The 19,265-nt window shown below is 36.4% G+C and overlaps 2 protein-coding genes across 10 annotated transcripts in view; one reads left to right on the forward strand and one right to left on the reverse strand.

The window, feature by feature from the left end:
* Positions 1-19,265, reverse strand: part of LOC136843853 (inversin-like) — a 649,403-nt gene that overhangs the window by 171,031 nt on the left and 459,107 nt on the right. The gene's annotated exons all lie outside the window — the stretch shown is intronic.
* The window catches only part of Eip63E (cyclin dependent kinase Eip63E), a 205,364-nt gene that overhangs the window by 92,346 nt on the left and 93,753 nt on the right, over positions 1-19,265 (forward strand). The window lies entirely within an intron of this gene.

Below are 19,265 nucleotides of genomic sequence, written 5' to 3' on the forward strand. Positions count from 1 at the left end.
TGCTTAAGGTTCTTTGCAGCGTGCCCTCGGCCCCTAGCTGCAATCCCTTTCATTCCTTTTACTGTATCTCCGCTCATATTCTTTTTCTTCCATCTCAATTTCCACCCTCTCCTAACAATTGATTCATAGTGCAACTGCGAAGTTTTCCTGTCTGTTACATCTTTCAAACCTTTTACTGTCAATTTCCGTTTCAGCGCTGAATGACCTCATAGGTCCCAGTGATTGGCCTTTGGCCCGAATTCTATATTCATGATGTTTCGAACATTTATTGGGTTATCGTGACGTTTCAAATACACCTGTCTTCGTTTGTAGTTCAGTTATTCGGCTTTGAGAGACCTTGTATTTACCATTAACTCATGAGCAGTTTTATTGTCTGTAATCTCTGGTGAATAATTTGACCTTTGAGAAACCTTATATTTACCATTAACTGATATTAAGCATTGTTATTGTCTAATCTCTGGTGAATAGTTTGACCTTTGAATTTATGCTGGCAAGGATGTGGAATTTGAGCGCATTTAGTTGGCAGAATCTGAACCTTGGAAATTTTGTACCAGATCTGAGAACCTGACGACAAATGATAATTAATCTTCGTCTGTTATTCTGTGACGTGTTTATTTGTTTATATTTGTTTCTTTCAATTCCGTAAGCTTGGAAATTGACTCGGACAAGTATTATTTGTTCCTACACAAATACAAACCTTCTTCATTACATAGGCCTAACTACCAAGTTAGACCTATGTAAAGAACGAAGGTTTGTATGATAGGAAAAATACAAATTACTTTTAAAATTTGCTATTTCTGCTTGATTCATCCATTTCATTTGATTCCAGTTACATATGATCAGGTCGTGATTCTGTCAGGTTCTGGTCAAGTTGCTTAGTTAAGCGGGTTACCAGAATGCCATACAGTAATGTGCACACTAACCTCGTGATTTTCTCAGTTATTTTGTTTAATATTTGAGTTACCGTAGTAACCACATAATAAAGATATAAATTAGAAAAAATAACAAGACCTGTCTTTTTTTTCTACATCTTTTAATTATGTGGTCACTACGGTAACTCCGTAAATATTAAACAAAATAACAGGCAATAACGAAGTTACAGTGCACATCACTTTATGGCACTCTGGTAAACTGCTTAACAGAGCAACTTGAACTTGACAGTAACCTGAGAAAATCACGACCTGACAATATATCACTGGAATCAAACGAAATGGATGAATCAAGTAGAAACAGCAAATTTTTTAAAGTAATTCGTATTTTTTCTAACACACAAAACTTCGTTCTTTACATAGGTCTAGTTTCGTAGTTAGACCTATGTCGAGAAAGGTTTGTATTTGTGTAGGAACAGATAATGCTTGACCCAGTCCATTTTCAGGCTTATGAATTTGGAAGATACAAATATATACGAAGAGGTATGAATAACCATCGAATACGTCACAGAATAACAGACGAAGGTTCGTTATTATTTGTTGTCTGGTTCTCAAATCTAGTGAAGAATTTCCGAGGTTCAGATTCTGCTAACTAAATGCACTCAAATGCCATATCATTGCCAGGTCAAATTATTCACCAGAGATTACAGACAATAAAAATGCTTATTAGTTAGTGGTAAATATAAGGTTTCTCAAAGCCAAATAACTGAAACACGAACGAAATCTCTGTTATGATTATGAAATCTCTGTTAGACAATATATGATGGTAACGGGACGTTTTATAGCCACATAAGTTAATATTGGTAATGAAAGGTATGACTGTAGCTGTTGATCACTATGCGACTACTCTTGACAGATACGTTTTCACCTATAAGCCGCATCTTCTATGATAAGTTTGCTTTGGAGAAGATTTTAAAAAGATATCTTTTTTATGCTTTAAATCTCGTGTATAGCTTCAAGCAGCCACAGAGCCTAATCAGCAGCACTGGCAGTTTCCTTAAACTTCTAGAGTACCCATGCTACAGTTTTTCAAGGATATATTAAAACATATTGAAATTTTATAGTTCTTACATTTGTCATGCCAACATACCATGTTACTTCTAAAACAGGGCCGTCCAACCCCATGCCCTTGGGCCAAAAGTAGCCCGTTTGATTTTGAAAGTGGCCCACTAAAGAAAAACAAGTAGGAGTATATTTCTCTTTTATATCATGAAAATTGGATTTACCGCTTGTCCTGAATAAAAGAAGTATTCCTTGCAAAGTCAGTAACTACAAAGCAAAGTTTCATTGGCGTTTGTTGTGTGTTACATCATATATATATACAAAATCCACGAAGGAAAGAGAAACACTGGATTTCTGCGAGGACTTTCGACTGTCGTCCTTTATGTAGCAGACTGTTAAGTAAAGGACGACAGTCGAAAGGCCTCGCAGCACTCCAGTGTTTCTCTTTCCTTCGTGGATTTTGTCTTTATTTGTTTATTCATTACGTTCCATATTTTCGTGATTTAGTTGTATATATATATATATATATATATATATATATATATATATATATATATATATATATATATATATATATATATATATATATATATATATATATACATGTACATATAAACATACATACACATACATACACATCCATACATACATACACACAGGTGGCCCGCATGACTTTTTTGTTTTTTTCAAGAGTGGCCCTCAGACTAAACAACTTGGACGGCCCTGTTCTAAAACATACACCAATATTTCTTCTCCCAGCGTCTTATCATGACCAAATTACCCGTAATAACTCTGCTCTACCTCGTTATCTGTGTTAACCCTTTTCCTTCATATTCATATAATTGCTATATTCACTAACATTTATTCCGCCTTACTCTCCACATTGCTCTGCAAACAGTTTATCTTCCTAACACCTAATTTTTTTATTTTATTAATGCTTTCAGCAGCCACAATCGACTTTACTGAAGATTTGCTTATTTCAACAATGCCTTCCTTTGTTCAAGGTTTTACCTCCCCCAACGCTATTATGTTATTATGTGTTCCATAATTTATGCAGAGCTTCTAATTATTACTTTGCGTCACCTACTCCCCGATTCACCTCTTTCATCTTGGTTGTCATTTACTTTCACATTATTTACTGTTGTTAGCTTTCCTTTTCCGTTCTTTCTACTCTTACTTCCATTCTATCCAGCTCACGCGTCTGAATTGTAAATAGTAACAATTTCGACTCGCACCTCTCCGATTAATACTTCTATCAGTGTATCTTTGCGTCAGCCAGAAAGTAAAGTGAACGCTTATCTTTTCATAATTACAGCCATCGTCTTACTTTTCCATGTTGTCTAAATTAGCCCATTATCTAACAGGGGCAGTCACCATTTTTACTTTCACAAGTATACTTATATACTGTATGTATATATAATTGCTAACAAGACCTCATTGAAACTGAATGATATCTGGCGGAGTTGTTGAAAAAAATTGCAAGCTTTCCAGGACTAACAGTCCTCATTGTCAAGTATCTGATCGGATGCTAGACAGTGAGAGCTAGTCGTGGAAAGCTTGGTACTTGACAATGAGAACTGTTAGTCCTGGAAAGCTTGAAATTTTTTTTGAATAAATAACTCTGCTAGATACCATCCTGTTTCAATGAGGTTCTGTTAGTAATTGTATTAATGCACAGAAAAATTATGTGAGTCTTTTTCTTCTTCTTTTAACCGTGCTTGTTTTCCCATTTGTTGACTATATATATATATGTATATATATATATATATATATATATATATATATATATATATATATATGTATATATATATATATATATATGTATATATATATATGTAAATATATATATATATATATATATATATATATATATATATATATATATATATATATATATATATATATATATATATATGCACAGTCCTCTTTGGTTCCAACAGCCCAGCCCTTAATTCCAAAGTATTCCTGCCAACAATGCCATCTCTGTCTGTCACCGACCTTTACATTTAAATCAACTAGCACAACCACCCTTTCTCATTCTCCAAGAAAGTACATGTGAATACATTTATATCTGGTAAGCCTTGTGGAAATGTGTTCAGAAAGTGACCTGACTGTAGACACTAAGTGGCTTCTGAAGAAAAATAGTTATTAGTTTTTCGTAAGTTTGATAAGAATGAGATGAGAAGATCGTGATGAGAAAATGGATGAAATATGCTCATTAGTGAAAGACATTAAAGGGGATGAAGTGTATGAGCAGTATGCAAAATGTAAAGATGAACTCATTGCAACAGAAGTAACTATTTGTAGATAAAGGAAGACAAATAAAAGAGATAACCTGAAAGCTCATACGCAAGACAAAAGATATCAGCATGTAACTGTACAAAAGAGAACCATTAATGTAGTCAAGAACGCGATGAATGCAAAACGGTTAGGCATGTTCAACATGAAGCGTTCAATCAGAACGAAAAGCTTAGAAAGCACTGAGCCAATCTTCAAGGAAATCAACGCGGGGAGAAGAAAGGTAAATAAGCAGATTGCTATTTTATGATTAAAGGTGCAAATGGATTGGTGCTGTCTGAGGGGAAGCAAGGCAAATGTCAGTTGAGTGAGTATTTTAAAGGGATGCTGCATGGGAGCGGATAAAAGAGAGACAGAGTTGAATGATGCAGGAATGCACGTGGAAGTGACTGTTTGCTATGCAGGAAGGGTAAGTGAAGGACTGAAGAATGGGAAAGTGGAATTGATTGGTCAACACGGAGGCATCAGGTATGCCAGGCAGAGGGAAGGCTCTGAAGGAATATGGTTGAGGGAAGAACTGTTCCCTTGTGTGGATGTATACGTGATAACAGTGACAAAAAATTGTAAGGGCATAACATTGCTTAGTATACCTGGCAAGGGGAATGGTGGAATTTTGGCTGGGAGAGCAAGATAAACACACTTCATCAGTTGATCACACACACACACACACACACACACACACACACATCACCAACAGGGTGAATGCAAGTCAGCGGCTTAATAGTAGCCCGAACCAATGCTTCCTGTAGTTTTCCAGCGCCTGCCAGAGACTCGTTGTAAACATATGGTCGTTGTCTTGTTTTCCACCTGTTTGTAATATGTATGCGATGAGTTGTAGACCTGCGTTTAGGACGTGTTTTATCGTAGTGGCAACAAGGAAGAGAGTGTAAATCATATGTTTATTATGAACTCTTAAAGTAAGAAGCTTTAAAGCAAAGAGGGACACTGTAGAATACTTAAATCAGGAAGAGCATCTGACAGAATTGGTAGAGATGCAATGTGAAGGGGTTGAGGAAATTAAAAGGTTCATGATGAGTGGGTATTTCAGAGTACAGGTGGGTATGAAACATCTCCGTGGATGAACTCGTATCAGGAATCAGAGACTGAAAAGTCAATCGATATTCAAAGTTGTGGGGTAAAGAAGAATACAGAAGTGTGTGTGGAGTAGGAGGCAGAAATAAAATTGCAGTTAGAGAAATGTAGAGATGAAAACAGTAGTTCTTAGGATAAGAAATAAATTGAAGGTTAAAGGAGTTACGTGCAAAGTCATGCTTTCAGAAACTCGTGCATGGTGTTTTAATTATCAGTTTTAAATATTCAAATTCAGAAGACTTCACTGATTCAATGACCAGAAATTCAAGTATGTAAAGCTTAGGAATAGTTATGACTTACGAGGACAGCTGTAGGGAAGTAAGTTTTGAGTTGCAAAACATCAGAATTTGGATTCAGATTTCCAGTCTTGTCACTGACATTTTCACTTTTCTGTAAAAGAAAACTATGGTACCGGCTTTGTCTGTCTGTCCGCACTTTTCTGTCCGCCCTCAGATCTTAAAACTACTAAGGCTATAGAGGGCTGCAAATTGGTATGTTGATCGTCCACCCTCCAATTTTCAAACATACCAAATTGCAGCCCTCTAGCCTCAGTAGTTTTAATTTTATTTAAGGTTAAGGTTAGCCACGATAGTGCTTTTGGCAACGCAACAACACAGGTCACCACCGGACCGTGATTAAAGTTTCATGAACCACGGCTCATACAGCATTATACCGAGACCACCGAAAGATAGATCTATTTTCGGTGTCCTTGATATACGCTGTACAAAAAACTCGACCGCGCCGAAGAAACTTCAGCACCTTTTTTTACTTGTTGTCTTCATAGGCCATACCTCATTTTTGGCAGTAAACATGTCTGAGAAAACTATTGGGAAAAAAGCTGAAAGGTGTTAACAAAGGAGAGGTTAGGTTAGGTTCGTGGGCCCTCTCGTTCCTACTAGTGCTTATAAATCCTGGTCGGAAAGTTCTTTTATGTAAAAAGGGGGGGAAATGTTGCCATATCCCGGGCCCATTTTCTTGAGATGTAACCGAGTACCGGGACCTTTCCCTGAAAAAAGCGGGACGCCACATCTTAAAAACTAACCGTAGAATTTTTTTGAAAATAATCTCATTATGTATCCCACACCCAAATTACTTGTAGATGATTAAAAATCTAACTAAACCCAACCTAACCTGACCTAGGGGCATGTCAGAAAAACCAGGGCTGGTGCAATACTAGCGTACGTCTCAGGACTTTACATCCCGAGCAGATATGGATAGAGCAAAATTATGAAAGTTAATTTTGTGGTAAAATTTGGAAGGTATGGTGAGTGACAATCATTTGTGAAAGTACTTGAGGTGTGTGTGTAGAGTGGAATATATGGAAATTGTGATGTAAGTCACGTAACGGGTGAGTGTACAGAGGAATATACGGAAATTATGATGTGGCCACAGGATTTAGAAAGGTCACAGAGCATTCAAAGTATCCTGTCTACTGCTTTAGCCAAGATGTGTGTGTGTGTGTGTGTGTGTGTGTGTCTGTATATGTCTATTATTAAAAACAAATAATGCGGCGAAGTTTCTTTGGCGCAATCGAGTTTTCTGTACAGCTGCTATGGCGTATAATCAAGGCCACCGAAAATAGATGTATCTTTCGGTGGTCTCGTTATAATGCTGTATGTGCCGTGGCCCATGAAACTTTAACCACGGCTCGGTGATATCCTAATCTTTAACTTTATGAAATAAAAAAATAAAAACTACTGAGGCTAGAGGGCTGCAGTTTGCTATGTTTGATGATTGGAGGGTGGATGATCTACATAACAGTTTGCAGCCCTCTACCCTCAGTAGTTTTTAAGATCCGAGGGCGGACAGAAAAAGTGCGGACAGACAAAGCCGGCATGATAGTTTTCTTTTACAGAAAACTAACCGAGCAGTTTGTAGTCCCATAGTAAAATACAATGACATTGATATTAACAAGGTCTGAAGACCTTGGTAAGGTTATTAATATCATAAACCTTTTTCTTTTCTCTCTCTCTCTCTCTCTCTCTCTCTCTCTCTCTCTCTCAAATACAGAACACTGCACAGTGCATATTCACGTGGTTTTAAGTGGGAATGATAACTCAATTAACATTCCTTCCCCGTTCTATTATGTGTTGATTTTTTGTTTGAGCACCGTTTAGAGAGAGAAAAACCCAACAGTAGTAATTAGTAAGTTAAGTGAGATTCTATCATGCCGTATAAAGTAGAACAAGCCTTACTGTTGTATACATTTAAACCATCAGGCTAGTAACGTGTCGGCCTCGTATTCTGGGCGACCAGCGTTCGCTCCCCGTCAAGGAGCGGATAGTGAGGTTACTGCCATGAGTGACGACGTGGTTTTTGGGGGTTGGGGTTACCTGGCTGACGTCCCATTCATGCATTACACTGTTGCAACTGTACATCAAATTTTAGGCTATTTAAGTCTTGTAATTATTCTGTTTTTTTTTAAGCAGTAATTAAATGAAATATGTACTTGAAAGCAAAGTCAATGTTTCTTATGCTTCCATTCACTCTTCTCCCGCAGGTGAGGAAACGGGTTAAAGAAAAGAGATATAACCAACGAACCTGAGGTAGAGAGTAAGTACGGTGGTTAATCTCATTCCTCCATTTGTAATTCATGAAGTCTTTCCGTACTTAATGCGTACCATGATATATATATATATATATATATATATATATATATATATATATATATATATATATATATATATATATATATATATATATATATATATATATATATATATATATATATATATATATACATATATATATATATATATATATATATATATATATATATATATATATATATATATATATATATATATATATATATATATATATATATATATATATATATATATATATATATATATAAATTATATATATACATACATACATATATATATATATATATATTTATTTATATATGGATGCGGAGTAATCACAAAACGTCCGCATGATATCAGATTTGCAGGTTCGCCGCCACAAGGAGGGGGAAAATGAAAAACTAAGTACCGAGCACTTTGGTGTAATTGCTACACATACCTAGAAAATGTGTAGCAATTACACCAAAGTACGCCGTGCTTAGTTTTTCATTTTCTCCTCCCTGGGGCGGCTAACCTGCATATATAACACACACACACACACACACACACTTTTTATATATATATATATATATATATATATATATATATATATATATATATATATATATATATATATTGTTTATTGTTTATATATACGTTTATATATATGTGTAGTATATATACTGTATATGTACAGTATATATATATGCATATATATACAGGATATATAACATACATACATATATATTTATATTTATTTATTTATTTATATTACTTGAGGTGAAAGTCCCTTAATGGCTGGAGGCAAGGGGTTTGCAGCCCCCAATTCTGCCTTCTAAAAAAATTCAAAGAAATAAAATACAGGTTTAAGGGCTTTGAATGTGCTCAAATGTGGAGCATCAGAAGAAACGTATGACACCTGCTTTGTGTTGAAGTAGTGGAAGCTAGATTTTCGGGTATTTAACGAGACAAAGGTGAAAGGGCAGGGTGTGCGTGTAGGGTGGCCACGACAAAGACTGATTGTCTGGGAGAGCTGAAAAGTGTGCGGCTATGGGGAAGGGTAAATAATACAGTCGTATAAGTTCAAGGGTTCTGCAGATAAGAGCGAATGTGACAGGTAAAGAATGAGAGTGAAAGAGGACATTTTGGGGGTAGTCTGAATCTCTGTCAGGGATGGTTTTGAGAACGTGAAAGGGCGTTGTGCTACGTGACTTGAATGTAAAGTACATTAGCGGAGAAAGAAATGGAATTTTTGGAGGTGTGGCATTCCTAGAGGGGATCTAATGGAAATATGTTTCGGAAGAGATTTGATTAGTTGAAATTCATGGTTTCCTAGAAAAAAAAACTATAAATAAGTAATTTGGGAAACAGAAGGTAGTGAAAAGTATTATATATTATGATGGAAGGGGAAGTTAGTAGTGAAAAGATGAGTGGCTGGAGGTATACCTGATCATTATTTGGTTACAATAAAAGTTAAGATATATCTGAGTAAGAGAGGATGGGTGGAAATATGGTTGTAAAGTTAGTAAAGATACCTTAATTGGGAATAAAATATATATATATATATATATATATATATATATATATATATATATATATATATATATATATATGTATATATATAACATGTATATATATGTATATATATATATATATATATATATATATATATATATATATATATATATATATATATATATATATATATAAGGATAAAATGGATGAACTTTGGGCTTGGGTAAAAGACATTACAAAAAGAAGGAGTAGGTGAGTATGTGAAATCTGACGGTGGGGGAAATGATGAATGGATGGACCAGGAATTAAAATTGGAAAAGTGGGGCCCTTGGAGACAACTGCTTAGAGCAGGCAGTTGAGTTCTCACTGTCTGCAAAGCAGCAGTCATTCACTGCACGTTTGGTGACCTAGCATTGGGTGGTTTTTGCTTCCCTCAGAGTTTTAGCATCATTCATGAAGCCATTCATCGGTTTGACGAAGGCATGGAAACTAGAAACTATACACCAGTCTGCTTTTGTTCATCGAACTAAAGAAGAGACTAATGATTATGGTAAGAGCTATCTCATCTTACAGAAATTAGTTTTTGGGAATGGGTAGAATAGTGTTTAGGACTCGGCACTTTAACTTCACAGGGAATGGGTAGTATCTAGGAACACGTGGCAATGTGTGGAGATAGTTGATATATTGGAAAAAACATCGGTGTTATAGACGTGATAGACGGATGGAGAATATGAATAAGAAAGGGGTTGAAAGAAATAATGTAAAAATGAAAATAAAACTGGTAGAAGGTAGAGGGTAGATCGCTGCATTTTGTAATGTTTAACTTAGTGTCAAGCTAAGTCTTTTCTTATATATGGTGTCAAGGATAGGGAAGATATTGCGCAAGAACTCAAGTAAAGCATATTTAGAAAAGAATTCGGATCTTTCCTAGATAGTGACCCCTAGCAAAGTTCGGGGGTCGTTATCTAGGACTAATATTTCTTGGGGGTCATTATCTTTATGATATTTACAGTCTTTTGTTTGTTTTTACGGTCATCCCCAACGGGCTTGTACTAAACACGCCGCGAAGGTGGATACATACCGGGTTAAAACCCTTGGGGGTCACTACCTAGGAAAATCCAAGAATGATGGTGATGTGTTTCATACATTGTGGATTCTTCCTAGCACTCTAGACGTCTTGAAATTAGACTAAGCTATCGTACTCTAATAAATCCATAAGCATATTTAAACACAATATGCCAGCCAAAGTACTCATGAATGAGCAATCACCAATTCATGATCATATGACAAACTCAGTCAAGTGTTATTTATATTCTAATCATTGCATCACCTACTGAAAGCCAACTTCTAGTAAACAGATCTCCATACAGGGGTGCACTGTAGGCATTATTTAAGGTTCTTTGCAGCGTCCCTTCGACTCCTAGCTGCAACCCCTTTCATTCCTTTTACTGTACCTCCATTCATACACTCTTTTTTTCCATCTTATTTTCCACCCCCTCCTAACAATTGATTCATTGTGCAACTGCGAGGTTTTCCTCCTGTTACACCGTTCACAACTTTTACTGTCAGTTTCCGTTTCAGCGCTGAGTGACCTCATAGGCCCCAGCGATTGGCCTCTAGCTTAACTTCTATATTCTGTTATGTGCTAGTAAACAAATACAAATATAGTGGGAATAGACAGTTGAAACTAACAAGACAAAAAAAAGCATTCCTTAGTTTAACCCCAGACCACTGAGCTGATTAACAGCGCTCCTTGGAGTTAATCTGGCCTGAAGGATTAGACTTATTTTTGGACGTGGCTAAGAACCAAACAAAGTGGTTACCTAGCAACGGGACCTACAGTCTTATTGTGGAATCCGAACCAACATTATAAAAGCGAGAAATGAATTTCTGTCAACCAGAAATAAATTCCTCTAATTCTTCATTGGCCGGCCGGAGACTCGAACTTAAAGGGCCTGATTGATGGAATACAAGTGCTAGACGAGAACTCTACCGACTATCTTTCAACGAGGAACTTAAACTACGTAGAAGTATGAATGACTAATTAGTCATGAATGGACAGCCAAACCAATCAGAACTTCAGGAGAGGTAGTCCTCGAAATTAGTATTCTTCTAATCAAACGACCAAGATTCATAACAAATATATAATGGGTCTTTCTTAAATGGTGACCCACAAGGATTTTACCCTGGTATGTATCCTCCACCTTTGCGGCGTGTTTAGTACAAGCCCGTTGGGGATGACCGTAAAAACATAAACAAAAGACTGTAAATATCATAAAGATAATGACCCCCAAAGAAATATTAGTCCCAATAACGACCCCAAAACTTTCCTTGGGGTCACTATCTAGGAAAGATCCCAAAATAAGAGGTGACGAGATCAAATAGAAAAAGCAGATGTTGGAAGCCGCACTTGACATAATCCAACCAGATTCAAAAGTACAAAACAAACAAACAAACAAAGTAAAGGTTAAAGGAAGTGACACCTAAGAACATTGAAATCTGCCATAAGTCATGGAAAGGTTCAGGAGCTGAGAAAGGAAAGTGGAACAAAGAGGGTTTAAAAGAGAGTTTTACTGATCATTTACTGTCGATATTTGCAGACGGGTAACCTAACCGAAAACCGTTAATTGAGCTTAAAGAACGGATTCCATAAAAATGATGTTTATGAACGATGCCCGACGTTTATTGCTTTGCAGGATGGGGGGAAAAGACAGAAAAAGGGAAGAAAAGATTAAAGGGAGGATGATTGATGGAATACGCAATGGATACTTAAGTATAAGCAAATGATCAACTATTTACAAATAATCAACGATTATCGAACTGCGTTGATTATCAAGGATGTAATTACCCATTAAATTACTCGCGAGTCAAACCACTAATTAAATCGAGGAACATGAATTAAGTAGAGGAGGGAGAATCGAAGGTGGGATACAACCAACTAAATATTATTGCTTATATAAAATGCGAATAGTAGTTAATGATGCAATGTTGAAGGTTGCTCGTTGAGAATAGAGGGAAGAAGAAGTTTTACGTTATGGAGCGTTTCTATTAAAAGCGATGGTAGTACTTACAGAGTTTAACTCTACTTACTGAGAAATTACGTTTTTCTCAGTAAAAAGGGTTCAATTCAATTCTTTATACGATGACAGGGTTTCAGTAAAGGAATATATGGATTTAGGAGAGTGACCCCCAAGGGTTTTAACCCGGTAAGTATGTACCCACCTTTGCGGCGTGTTTAGTACAAGGCCGTTGGGGATGACCGTAAAAACATAAAAGACTAAATATCATAAAGATAATGACCCCCAAGAAATATTAGTCATAGATAACGACCCCCAAACTTTGCTGGGGGTCACTATCTAGGAAAGATCCCAAAATAAGAGGTGATGAGAGCAAATAAAAAAGGGAAATATTGGAAGTCGCGCTTGACATAATCCAACCAGATTCAAAAGTACAAAACAAACAAACAAAGTAGAGCTTAAAGGAAGTAACACCCGAGAAAACTGAAATCTGCCATAAGTCATGGAAAGGTTCAGGAGCTGAGAAAGGAAAGTGGAACAAAGAGGGTTTAAAAGAGAGTTTTACTGATCATTTACTGTCGATATTTGCAAACGGGTAACCTAACCGAAAAACGTTAATTGAACTTAAAGAACGGATTCCATAAAAATGATGTTTATGAACGATGCCCGATGTTTATTGCTTTGCAGGATGAGGGGAAAAGACAGTAAAAGGGAAGAAAAGATTAAAGGGAGGATGACTGATGGAATACGCAATGGATCCTTAAGTATTAGCAAATGATCAACCATTTACAAATAATCAACGATTATCGAACTGCGTCGATTATCAAGGATGTAATTACCCATTAAATTACTCGCGAGTCAAACCACTAATTAAATCGAGGAATATGAATTAAGTAGAGGGTGGAGAATCGAAGGTGGGATACAACCAACTAAATATTACTTACATAAAATGCGAATAGTTGTTGTTGATGGAATGTTGAAGGTTTCCCGTTGAGAATAGAGAGAATGAAAAGTTTTACTTTTACGGAACGTTTCTATTAAAAGCGATGGATGTTTTTCTCAGTAAAAAGGGTTCAGTTCAATTCTTCATACAATGAAAGGGCATCAGTAAAGGAATATATGGATCTTTACTAGTTAGTGACCCCCAAGGGTTTTAACCCGGTATATAGCCACCTCTGCGGTGTGTTTAGTACAAGCCCGTTGGGGATGACAGTAAAACATAAACAAAAGACTGTAAATATCATAAAGATAATGACTCCCAAGAAATATCAGTCCTAGATAACGACCTCCGAAAACCCTTGGGGGTGGGTCACTATCTAGGAAAGATCCGAACGTATTCCAACAAAACTAAGCAACCAAAAAGGGGCTACACTCTTGTGCTGTAAGGACTGAGGGAAAAGATAAATTGACCGCATAAAACACGGTGAATTTTCACGGTTAATTAACGCATGCAGCTGACAAATCGCGTTTACGAAATATGACATGAGAAGACGAAAACGGTCTCAGTTTACCTTGAAGACTGAAAACGATGGCAGGTCGTGTGTGTGTGTGTGTGTGTGTGTGTGTGTGTGTGTGTGTGTGTGTGTGTGTGTGTGTGTGTGTGTGTGAGAGAGAGAGAGAGAGAGAGAGAGAGAGAGAGAGAGAGAGAGAGAGAGAGATATTAAATGTGTGAGAGAGAGAGAGAGAGAGAGAGAGAGAGAGAGAGAGAGAGAGAGAGAGAGAGAGAGAGAGAGATTAAATGCGTGTGTGTGTGTGTGTGTGTGTGTGAGAGACAGATAGTGAGAGATATTAAATGTGTGTGTAGTGTGAGTGTGTGTGTGAGAGAGAGAGAGAGAGAGATATTAAATGTGTGTGTAGGGCGTGTGTGTGTGTCTGTGTAAGAGAGAGAGAGATATTAAATGTGTGTGTGTGTGAGAGAGAGAGAGAGAGAGAGATATTAAACGTACATGACAAACGAAGCGCATCAGGTAAGGAAAATGTATGCAAGGGAAAGCTTACCATAAATGAGGACGATCACCAACACTTGGAAAAATGATGATGACCTCTCAGTTACAAAAAGCGACGAAGCGGGACTTACGATGAAAACATGCAGACTTTATATTCAAATATAATCATTTTTCACAGTGACAGTTCCATATTTCAAAGGCAGATTCTGAGACCGTGTGTCGGAATCAACGGAGTGAACATTCTACTACGCAGAGAAGCGTACCGAGATAAGAACGGGTACAGATAGAAATGGAGAGAAACAGAGAATTGGAAAATTTTAAATTGCTTAAATGCACTACCTCCAGTGACCGCAGCCATTTTACGCTACTATCCATTTCAGGGACCGCGAGTCATCGTTTTTCTCAAATATCCTTCAAAGTAATTATTTGATCGAAATGGTACTTTGACACAGTGTACAAGACACCTCCCGCTAATTTTTGGTAATATAGTGCATTGTCAAATGGTGTTTGTTAAGGCGTTTACTCTTGACTTTTAAAGGCAAAGTCGCATGAGTCAGCAGGACTAATCTGCGCAATCGAACGTCCGCTTTCCCCCATAGACAGGAAAGGGGGCGGAGATGGGGAGGCAAGGAAAGTGGGTTGAGGGAGGGATGAGGGGGGGAAGGGGGAGGGAGAGACGGGATGGGGATAAAGGACGTTCGATTGCAAAGCTTGGCGATGATTGGCATAACCATATAAGTCAAGAGTAAACGCCCTAACTAAAACCACATGACAATGCACTATATTACCAAAAATTAGCGGGAGGCGTCTTGTACACTGTGTCAAAGTACCATTTCGATCAAATAATTACTTTGAAAGATATTTGAGAAAAACGATGACTCGTGGTCCGTGAAATGGATAGTAGTCGACGGATGGTCTGTTGTTTGACAATTTTTTGTAAGTTGTATTGTGATAGAGATCTTTCACATACGCAATTGATTTCTGATCCGCTTTTCCTGCCGAGAGCGATCAGATTTGCTGAACAGCAGCACCAATATGCAGTAAATGTTTAGCCTCACTGTCGAACTTCTCAGTTCCAGAGGTCCTTTATTCCCCAAACCGTCGGACTGTGGAACAGCTCCCAGAAGACGTCGTGCAGTTGGAACCTAAAAAGTTCAAGCGACGGTGCAGTGCATTACTACCGTAAAGCACGTGTCCCTGTATTTATAATTTACTTATATTTTTATCTATTTTTTATTAGTTTGGTATTTTATTTGTCCTTTTCTAATAACTGATCTCTTCTTTCTGTATTTCCTATTATTTTCTGATACTTCTTTCAAATGAACACCATATTCTTTAGTCAGTGGCCTGGTGGGCTTGTTCCATATGAATAGGGTTCACCTTCTGAATAATAATAATAATAATAATAATAATAATAATAATAATAATAATAATAATAAAAATATAAAAATAATAATAATAATGATAATAATAATAATAATAGTCAGGCATATTTTTATGGGTGATTAAGCACTCTGTCTTCCTTTTTCCAAAACTCCCTCAGGTGAGTTACTGCCTGGGCGTCCCTCTAACCTGAGGCCAGAGCAGAAACACATGAGAGATAGTTTGATATTTCCTTAGCTATGGGCCGTGTTCACGGGCCACGCAGAATCACCCGAAGAGGATCTCATGCCCCAGGTCCTACAGTCCTTGTCGGCCACTTAAGAAACCTCTTCACCTTTTGCCCCGTAGGGGGCCAGTGCCGTCAGTGCACCTCATGCGGTGTACTGTAGGCATCACTGAAGGTTATTTGCAGCGTCCCTTCGGCCCCTAGCTGCAGCCCCTTTCATTCCTTTTACTATGCCTTCATTCATATTTTTTCTTCCATCTTACTTTCCACTCACTCCTGACAGTTGTATCATAGTGCAACTGCGAGGTTTTCCTCCTGTTACACCTTTCAAACCTTTTTTCTGTCAGTTTCCGTTTCAGCTCTGAATGACCTCGTAGGTCCCAGCGCTTTGCCTTAGGTGTAAATACTGTATCCTATTCTATTCTACGCCTTTTGGGCAGGTGTAGGAGTTTCTTAAGGCTCTCGGGAATGGGGAGATCTAGGTCTTGAATTTCTGAGGAACGGTCCTCAAACGATTCCACAACACAAATCGTCTTTTGGTGTTGGTTTCTTTATACTGAGAACGTGACGGGCATACCAGTGTTACGTCACGTTATGACAGTAACTTAAAACATATTTGAATATCCTTCTGTGAATGACATCATTTTGCTGGACCGAGACGGAGGCAATAAGGTCACATAAGTAGATAATGTGATATAAGGGTTCTTTCCTAGATAGTGACCCCAAGAGTTTTCGGGGTCGTTATCGAGGACTAACATTTCTTGGGGGTCATTATCTTTGTAATATTTACAGTCTTTTGTTTATGTTTTTACGCTAATCCCCGACGGGCTTGTACTCAAGGTGGATACATACTTCCCAGGTTGAAACCCCTTGGGGGTCACTATCTAGGAAAGATTAATGTGACTTTTTTTCTGGGACTTTTTCCTTGTGACTTTTTTTACCTGTGACCTTTTTTACTTGTGACCTAAAAAAAATCCCCAATTGGCTTGTACTAAACACGCCACAGAGGTGAATACATACTTAACGAGTTAAAACCCCCGTGGGGGTCACTATCTAGGAAAGATCCGATTTAAGCAGTAATGATTTAATAGAACTGTCTAAACCGTAACGAACGGTGCGTTGGATGAGAACTCTGCGACTCCCAGCGGAGACATTGCCTGATGTATTGCCAGGAGACTTTACAACTGAAAGAGCGGCCACAGAAAGAGCTCAGCGGCGTGTCGTATGATTGATCACTTCAATGCGACTTCGCAAAATTTCTTGGTGAAATCGATGAGCCGGCTTACCCTTACTCCGTTTTTTTTTTTTTTTTTTTTTTTTCCTGTTGCTGAATACTCTTTCTTTTCCTATTTCTGAAGGCTGTTTTTTCCATTTCTGAATATTTTTTTCTTATTTCTGATTAATTTTTTTCCTTTTTCTGAATATCTTTTTCCTATTTCTGAATCATTTTTTTCCTATTTCTGAATCATTTTTTTCCTGTTTCTGAATACTCTTTTTTTTTATTTCTGAATATTATTTTTTCTTGTTTCTGAATATTTTTTTGTTTCTGAATACTTTTTTCCTATTTCTGAATATTTTTCCGATTTCTGAAAATTTTTTCCTATTTCTGAATATTTTTTCATATTTCTGAATATTTTTTGTTTCTGAATACTTTTTCCTATTTCTGAATATTTTTCCGATTTCTGAAAGTTTTTTCCTATTTCTGAATATTTTTTCATATTTCTGAATATTTTTCCTATTTCTGAATACTCGTTTTTTCCTATTTCTGAATACCCTTTTTTTCCTGTTTCTGAAAACTTTTTTTTTTATATTTCTGAATACTCTTCTTTTTCCTATTTCTGAATATTTTTTCAATTTCTGAATATTCTTTTTTTCCTATTTTGGAATATTTTTTCTATTTCTGATTATTCTTTTTTTTTTTATTTCTGAATACTCTTTTTTGTTTTCCTATATCTGAATATTCTTCTTTGTTTTCCTATATCTGAATACTCTTCTTTTTTCCCTATATCTGAATCGATTGGAGGAATGTAATGGCTAAGCTGAATCTGTTATTTTGACATCAAAGTATTATACCGGATTAATTTCTTTGTGTGGTTGAAAGAGATTGTCGCTCTAATTAAGGTTCTAACACTTCCGACATAATCGCTCATTGTACTGGGAACACAATGACATTTTGTCTAATGATGATTCACTCTTTTGATAAACTTCATAATAATCACCGGCTCGTTAATGCTACTACGCCAATGGTGCAGCGTGTTCTTTGTCGTAGTTTTGGATTGAAAGATCTGGAAATGAACTTTTATTATTGGAACGATTCTGTAGTTACTGGATATGGATTCTGTAGTTACTGGATATGGATAAGTTTTACTTAACAAATTCCATTCTCCCAAGAAGCCTGAATGGGGTCAGTTTCATCAGGGCATGATATTGCTTTTATGTGTTTCAACGTATGCGCTCTAATTAATATTGGAAAGCGGCATTTAATGGTACAACGAACTCAAGAAGGTTAGAGGTCATTTTTGTATTTTTTTTATAACGTATAAATCACGATGACTTTATATATATATATATATATATATATATATATATATATATATGTATATGTGTGTGTGTGTGTGTTTGTGTGTATATATGTGTGCGTATGTGTGTGTGCGCATTTATGTTCGTGTGTATGTATATATTATACACGAACATGAATGCACACACGCATGCACACACATATATAAATATATATTATATATATACATACGTATATATATATATATATATATATATATATATATATATATATATATATATATTTATTTATATTATCATAATGATCATAAACTGCGCTTGATATATATACGCATAGAACCAAGGAAAGGTGAAAATCAATGAGTACCAAACTGCTTTCGTGATATATACTCCTGTGACAACCACAGGAATATATATAAAATCATATATATATATATATATATATATATATATATATATATTGTATATATATATTATATATATGATATATATGTATGTATGTATATATATATTTTTATTTTTAATATTTTGACGTAGAGAACGTCTTGGAAGAAAAAAATGCTATTTGTTATCGATGTTACTTCCGTCCTCCTGACTTGAATACTGACCGATTTATCGTAAGTGATGTGCTTTAATGGTTCACTCTTTTTGTTATTCTGATTTTTTTTTACTAGAATTCCTATAAATCTATTAGGCTGCTCAGTAATACACCACAATATTGATATTTTTTATCGTTCAAGAGTTTTCCTTCTCATCGCCAACGCTTAAGAACT

Source organism: Macrobrachium rosenbergii, chromosome 12, assembly GCF_040412425.1.
Source record: "Macrobrachium rosenbergii isolate ZJJX-2024 chromosome 12, ASM4041242v1, whole genome shotgun sequence".
In the NCBI taxonomy this organism is placed as follows: domain Eukaryota; kingdom Metazoa; phylum Arthropoda; class Malacostraca; order Decapoda; family Palaemonidae; genus Macrobrachium; species Macrobrachium rosenbergii.